A 6,968-nucleotide genomic window follows, 5' to 3' on the forward strand; every position below is an offset into this window, starting at 1 on the left:
TCTGGGAGAAGCCAGCTGCCGTACATTGAGGACACTCAGGATTTCAAGTGTCTCGAGAGGCCCACTTGGAACGGAACTGAGTCTTCCAGCCAACAGCCAGTGAGGAACGAAGGACTCCAACTAGCAGCCATATGAGTGAGCCCTCTTGGAAGTGGAGCCTCCCCCAGTTGAGATGACTGCAGCCCTGCCCATCAGCTTGACTGCAGCCTCACAAGAGAGCTTGAGTCAGAACCATCCAGCTAAGCTGTGCCCAGATTCCTAAACCTCAGAAATGGTGACGAAATAAATGCTTATTGCTTTAAACTACTAACGTTGTGGGGCGACTTGTTACTAGGAACTAGTAAGACTGCCTTTTCTGTATGTGAAGTTCCATGAATGTTGGTGAAATATTGTCATACGATCTAATTTCTGCCAATGGGACCTGAGGAGTAGGCTGCCAGGTATTACTGATTTTTGTTGTTGTTGTTGTTGTTGCTGTCAATAAGTTTATTGTCTTTATCTGAAAAGTTCTCATAGAAAATTGGGTTAGCTCTCAGCAGCCCGCTCTTGAGCTCTGAAAAAGCTTGCCTTCTTTTGAGCTACCCGATCTTTCTTCTGAGCAAGGGACATTTTGGGGCAACACCACCTCTTCTTTTTAACTTCTTTCTTGGGCTTCTTCTCCCAGGCTGGATTCTCTCATATAGCAGCATGAGTTTTCTTATACATCTCTTCCATCATGTCTGTGGTTACACCGTTCTTTATGTATTGAGAGAACTATTCCTTGTGAGCATCTTCAACTTCCTCCATTAAGTAGCAAGAGTAATCTGCAACATTCCGGCCCACGATATGCTTCTGGTGTACTTCTGCATTAAATTCCTTGCTTTCAGAATCATAACCAGGGAATCATTTGGTACTGTGAGGGATAGACAAGCCTCCTTCCACACCTCCCATCAGTGCCCCCAAAACTTTATTGCAGTTCTAGCAAGGCCTGCATCCAAACAGCAGGTAAAGGCACGTGGCTGACCATCAATGCCTTCCACATTGTATTCATCTCCAGTCACCTCCACTTGGCGTTCGCAGATCTTATGCATGCCAAACCTATTGAGAAGCCTGTGGGCCAGCAGCAGGCCAGTACAATATGTTGCAGCATCATTTGTCAGGCCAACCTTCACACCATATTTTGGCAGTTCATGTGCATATGCTGTGCAGACTATCATATCCCCTTCTAAATGGGAGTAAGCAATCTGACAAATGATATCTCTGTTACACAAACTATCATCCTGTATTTGGGTGTGTCATGTTTATTTTTATCCTGTATCACCAGTGTTTCTGAGCATAATAATCAGTTTTACCCTATCATCATCTTCTAAATTTCATTTGGTACCTCTTAAAGTAGGACTTATTCTTAACAACTTTCACAAACCCTATCCTGTGGGACAGAGGCTCGACAGAGACCTGCAGGCCCAGCAGCACTCCTGGGTGTTTTGAGAAAGGTTTCTCTCTGATAAAAAGAGGCAGATGAGTGAAAGACTCTCCTTCTGCCCTCCAGCTTTTAAGTGTCATCATGCAGGCGTGATTTTTGGAGCTACACAATTTGCCATTCTGGAAAGTACATTTCCCCCCCATTATCTTCCTTGGATAAGGTAAGCATGGAAACTATGCCCTTCTTGGGGGCTGAGTAATTTTCTCAAACTGTAGAATTTTGCAAGCCCAAGAGTTAAACCCTGAACAACGGTTTAAGTCTAAGCGCCTGATTTTTGCGGGGAGGGGGAAGGTGCAATATAACTGACTTTAAAATTTAACAGTCTTCTTATCTATTTGATTCTGGAAAACTCCATATACCAGTAGCCTCATCCATAGTTTTAATTTTAAACATACATTTAAAATTTTCTGAAACTCTCTCTTGTCCACATTGACCTCCAGTTTCTTTTTTTTTTGAGACAGAGTCTCGCTCTGTTGCCCAGGCTAGAGAGCAGTGGCACAATCTTGGCTCACTGCAAGCTCCGCCTCCCGGGTTCAAGCCATTCTCCTGCCTCAGCCTCCCAAGTAGCTGGGACTACAGGTGCCCACCACCACGCCCGGCTAATTTTTGTATTTTTTAGTAAAGACAGGGTTTCACCGTGTTAGCCAGGGTGGTCTCGATCTCCTGACCTCATGATCCACTCGCCTCGGCCTCCCAAAGTGCTGGGAACTCTACTTTCTTTAAGCCAATAAGTTTTGGGGTACTTTATTGTAAGTAACTGAAACCTATCAGACTTAGGTGTGAGCACATGTCCTCCAGTCTCTTTGCCTGAGTCAGCATGTCTAATAAAAAAGATTCATCTCTTAGTCCATTCACAATTTTCAATAATGGATATGACAATGATATCATCAATTTGATCCTTGCCACCAGGCTAAGATTTTTCTCTGGCTGCATTTCAAGTTTTTTGCTTCATCATTTGTTTTTAGCATTTTGACTTGATGTGCCTTGGTGTAGTTTTCTTTGTGTTTATCCTGATTGAAATTCATTGAGTGTCTTGGATCTATGGGTTTATAGTTTTCATCAAATTTGGAAAATGTTTGGCCATTATTTTTTCAAAGATATAGTTTTTTGAGAGAGGGTCTTGCTCTGTCGCCCAAGCTGGAGTGCAGCGGCATGATATTGGCTCACTGCAACCTCCATCTCCTAGGTTCAAGCAATTCTCCTGCCTCAGCCTCCTGAGTAGCTGGGATTACAGGCGCCCACCACCACGCCCGGATAAGTTTTGTATTTTTAGTAGAGATGGGGTTTTGCCATGTTGGCCAGGCTGGTCTCGAACCTCTGACTTCAGGTGATCCGCCCACCTCGGCCTCCCAAAGTGCTGGGATTACAGGCGTGAGTCACCACACCCGGCCTGTTATCTTTCTTTAAAGAGTGTTGAGTTTTATTCCAGCAACTTATTTGAAGATTGGCTTGGTCCTTTCAAGACTTGTCTTTAAGCTTAGGATGGGTCTAGGATAGCCTTCACTCTAGGATGGAGGCTTGTTAGTTTAGCTCTACTCCTACAGTGCAGCCTTTCTGAGTTTTCCACTAAATGTTCTGAGGGCTCAATGAGGTCTCTCCACTCTGGTTGGCCTGAACTTGAACATCTCCCAACTCTGAGCACAGAATATTGTTCAGCTTATAACTCCCAAATAAGTACTCTTTCTCCAATATTTGTTCTTTGTCCAGCCTCATGGAATCTCATCCTACTCATGCACACCTAATTTTTAGCCAAAGACTCAAAGTGCCTCCTATGCAGTTTCTGAAGCTCTTTCTCTGCATATGTCTCTTCAGTATTCTGCTCCACAAATTCCAGCTGCACAGTTCTCGGAATTGTGATCTCTGACTCCTCAAAACAGTGAGGCTTCTGTGCTCTGCTCTCCTACCTCGTCCTAGAGCCATGGTCTGCTAAATGCCTCTAGGCAAAAAGTCAGGTTGATCATGGAGTTCATCTCATTTGTTTACTTTCTCTCAGGGAACACAGTCCCATTCTGAGGGTTAGTGAATGTCTGAAAACAGCTGTTTCATATATTTTATCCAGTGTTCTACTTGTTTATGGTGGGTGACGGCTAGTCCCAGTATCTGTTATTCCATCATTGTCCACAGCAGAAGTCCACACAGGATAAGTTTAAATCAGCCTTGGGGTTAGGAAGCAGTTGCCTCTTCCAACCCCACAAGCACTAACTAGTGGACATTTAATTCCCTTTTCAATTCTGCTTCTTAACAGGCCAATTATTTTCTGAGCCTATTCCTTTCTTGTATCCTACTAAACACAGCCAAAGACAGGCATTTCATCTGTAAACAAATTGTTCCCTAATCTCTTGCCCCGGGGCTACCCATCCTTTGGGTATGTCATCTGCATTCTATGTTATCACAAGGCATATGCTTACGGATGAACTGAGATGGCAGAGCTGAAATACGTAAAGATTTGGGTCTCCAACATCATATTGAGATGATGAAGAAGCTACTTCCAAATGGATTAAGCGCCTACTTCCAAATGTATTCAATTGAAATAAATAAATGATCTTATTGTTTGAGCAGCTTTTGAGTGTGTTCTGTTCCTTGCAGCCTACATAACCTTGATGAACACATAGGTGGGCCTATCCCCTTCTGTTCTTCCTAAAGCTCATGCCTCTCAGGTCTTAACTCCAGCCTGCATCTTCCTCCATAGGGGTGAGTCCAGATATTCACGTGCTGGCTGGTCATCGCCACTGGAAGTCCCACCCGCAGCTTCCTCCAACCCCACATCCAAAATGGATCCTATTTTTCCCCTCCTAAACTTCCTTCACCCAGAATTCTTCATCTCAGTCAAGGGTAGCACCTTCCACTCATGCTGTAAGTCTGGCTTTCATCCTAAGATTCTCGCTCTTTCTCCTCTCCTTATATCCGAAAACCACCAAGACCTACTATTTTAGCTCCCTAAGTGTTTCTCAAATACATCCCCTTCTCTCCATTCCCCCAACCACTTCCCTAGGATAGTCTCCCGACATTTCTCTCCTACTCCCAGCTGATCCCCCAGCTTCCATGCATCCTTCATGCCACTTCTACACCAGCACCTTTTCTAAAACACAAAATTATCTATATCTCTCCCCTGCTTAGAACCTTTCATGTTTACATGATGAAGTCCAAACTCTTACCAAGGCTTACAGGCCTCCAGGGTCTGGCTTCTGCTGACCGCTCCAGACCCAACATTTGCCACTACCCGTCTTCACGTTACAGCCCATCAACTCCAATTTGGGAGTGTTTTCTTGATTCATCCCACTTTTTCTCCCCTTTAGGACTTTCTGCATGTTATGACTGTTGCACAAGTTATCTCTCTGCCGGCTCCATCCTACTGCCCCCGCTTTTCTCCTGTAAGTATCTATTATTCCTCCAAAAGCATGAGCTCCCATTTTCCTCCTCCTAGAAGCCTTCCCTGGTGACCCCACCCTCCAGCCTTGTTCAGTTCTCCTCTTCTGTGTTCTGGTAATACTCCATGCACAGGGCTTTTGCTGTAGTGACCACTCTGCTTGATACTCATGGGAATGTGTCTATCTCCCTCTCAGACTGAGCTCCTTAAGGGCAGACACTGAGACTGATTTAACCTTGTACCCCAGCCTCTGGCCCATGGTGGCTGCCCAGTAAAATGTTGAATGACTGAATTAATCCGCAATCAATCTCTTCCAGCAGGTCCCCTACAGACCATTGCTGTGGAGTGCCTCGTGGTTAGTTCACTCGAGTAAGTGGATTAACTTAAAAATAATAAAAACTGTGTTTCGGTAAAATCATATTTCCACCAGCCCTTTCTTTCAATTAGTACCATCAGGGAAGGGAGTGTATTTGTGGTGAGGTTTCCATAGCACTTCTCTCAGAAGGGGGATTATATTTCCAGAAGCAGAAACCGTGGCTTTAGGAGGAAAAAATGTGGAAAGAGCATGACAGGGACCTGAGAAGTCGCTGAAACATGTGTCCAGGCCATGACCATCAGCAGGGACCAGAACCACGCAGGGGAGGTGACTGTGGATGTGGGTGGCATGGTTGGTATCTGATAGGCCCTTCTCTAGTTGCTATACTTATCAAAATGTCACCATTAGAAGGGCACTCCTTTTAACCACCCATAACCCTGTCCTGTGGAACTCTTGCAAGCCAAATTTCCTGTGGAAGGAAGTCCCTCTCTCCTTCCAGGGACTGCTTTTTTCTGCCTGGAAAGCATCCACCTCCCCCTCTGTCTATCCGAATTTTTCCTGTTCTTTCAAATGTAGGTAAAATCCCTTCCTGCCCATGAAGTCTCCCTGGGTCTCTCTTTTAAGATGGTGAGTATCTCGGAAGCAGAAACCACATGTCATTCAGCACTGGCTCCGGGTGCTCTTACAGAGCCTGGCCTGTGGTAGGTGTTGAACAAATAACCCGAAGGAGCTCCATGAGCTGCCGTTTCTCTGTCCTTACATTCCAATGCTTCCGTTAATGCTGGTGATCACTTATGCCTTGTGAAGGTCTTTGGTTGCTCTAAGGAGACATTTCTTCTGATGTGGCTTTTTGATGCTTCCTGAATATAGGCTAAGTTTCCCATCTGGGTGGAGGACTCTGAGCAGGCAAGGGCCATGCCTTAGCCTTCTTGGACTGCCCCTGTAGGTGGGGGACTGGGAGGCCCCTTGGGGACAGATGTTTCCCAGCTTGAATCAGATGATGAAGAGAAAACTTCTAGCATATGACATGTGGGACACCATTTGTATGATTATCCTAGACCCCACGGGTGATGGGGCAGACCTGCCCCTGGGTACCTTAGCGAGTAGGTGATGGGATTTTCATCAGCCATGAGCTCAGCAAAGCCCAGTGGACTGGGGGGTTGTTTCTCTATGGACTGACAATCAGTTCATAAGGGGCTCAAGCAAAGTCATGGGTCAATCATTGTTGGCCTGCACCAGAGTGATGGGAATTTCCTGCTCTTAGGTTGTCAGGTATGTCTCAGGGCCCATGTGGCTCCTGGACCCCCAAACATTATTTCTCAATGAAGCCTTCTGCCAAGTCAGCTCACTTGACTCTTCTTGGGCAACCTTCCCAAAATTGGGTTCCAAACTTTCCCCAACCTCTGATCTTAGACTCTGGGGAAATCCCTCCCTATCTTAAACCCTATCTTTTTTTTTATCAATAATTACTTTATTTATTATTATTATTGTTATTATTATTATTATACTTTAAGTTTTAGGGTACATGTGCACAATGTGCAGGTTAGTTACATATGTATACATGTGCCATGCTGGTGTGCTGCACCCATTAACTCGCCATTTAGCATTAGGTGTATCTCCTAATGCTATCCCTCCCCCCTCCCCCCACCCCACAACAGTCCCCAGAGTGTGATGTTCCGCTTCCCGTGTCCATGTGTTCTCATTGTTCAATTCCCATCAATGAGTGAGAACATGCGGTGTTTGGTTTTTTGTCCTTGTGGTAGTTTACTGAGAATGATGATTTCCAATTTCATCCATGTCCCTACAAAGGACATGAACTCACC

The 6,968-nt window shown here is 45.1% G+C and overlaps 1 pseudogene; it reads right to left on the reverse strand.

Annotated features, from left to right (window-relative positions):
• Positions 1-525: 525 nt before the first annotated feature.
• Positions 526-6,275, reverse strand: LOC129045051 (large ribosomal subunit protein uL18-like; annotated as a pseudogene).
• Positions 6,276-6,968: the final 693 nt, after the last annotated feature.

The sequence above is a fragment of the Pongo pygmaeus genome, chromosome 8 (genome assembly GCF_028885625.2).
Source record: "Pongo pygmaeus isolate AG05252 chromosome 8, NHGRI_mPonPyg2-v2.0_pri, whole genome shotgun sequence".
NCBI classification, from domain to species: Eukaryota; Metazoa; Chordata; class Mammalia; order Primates; family Hominidae; genus Pongo; species Pongo pygmaeus.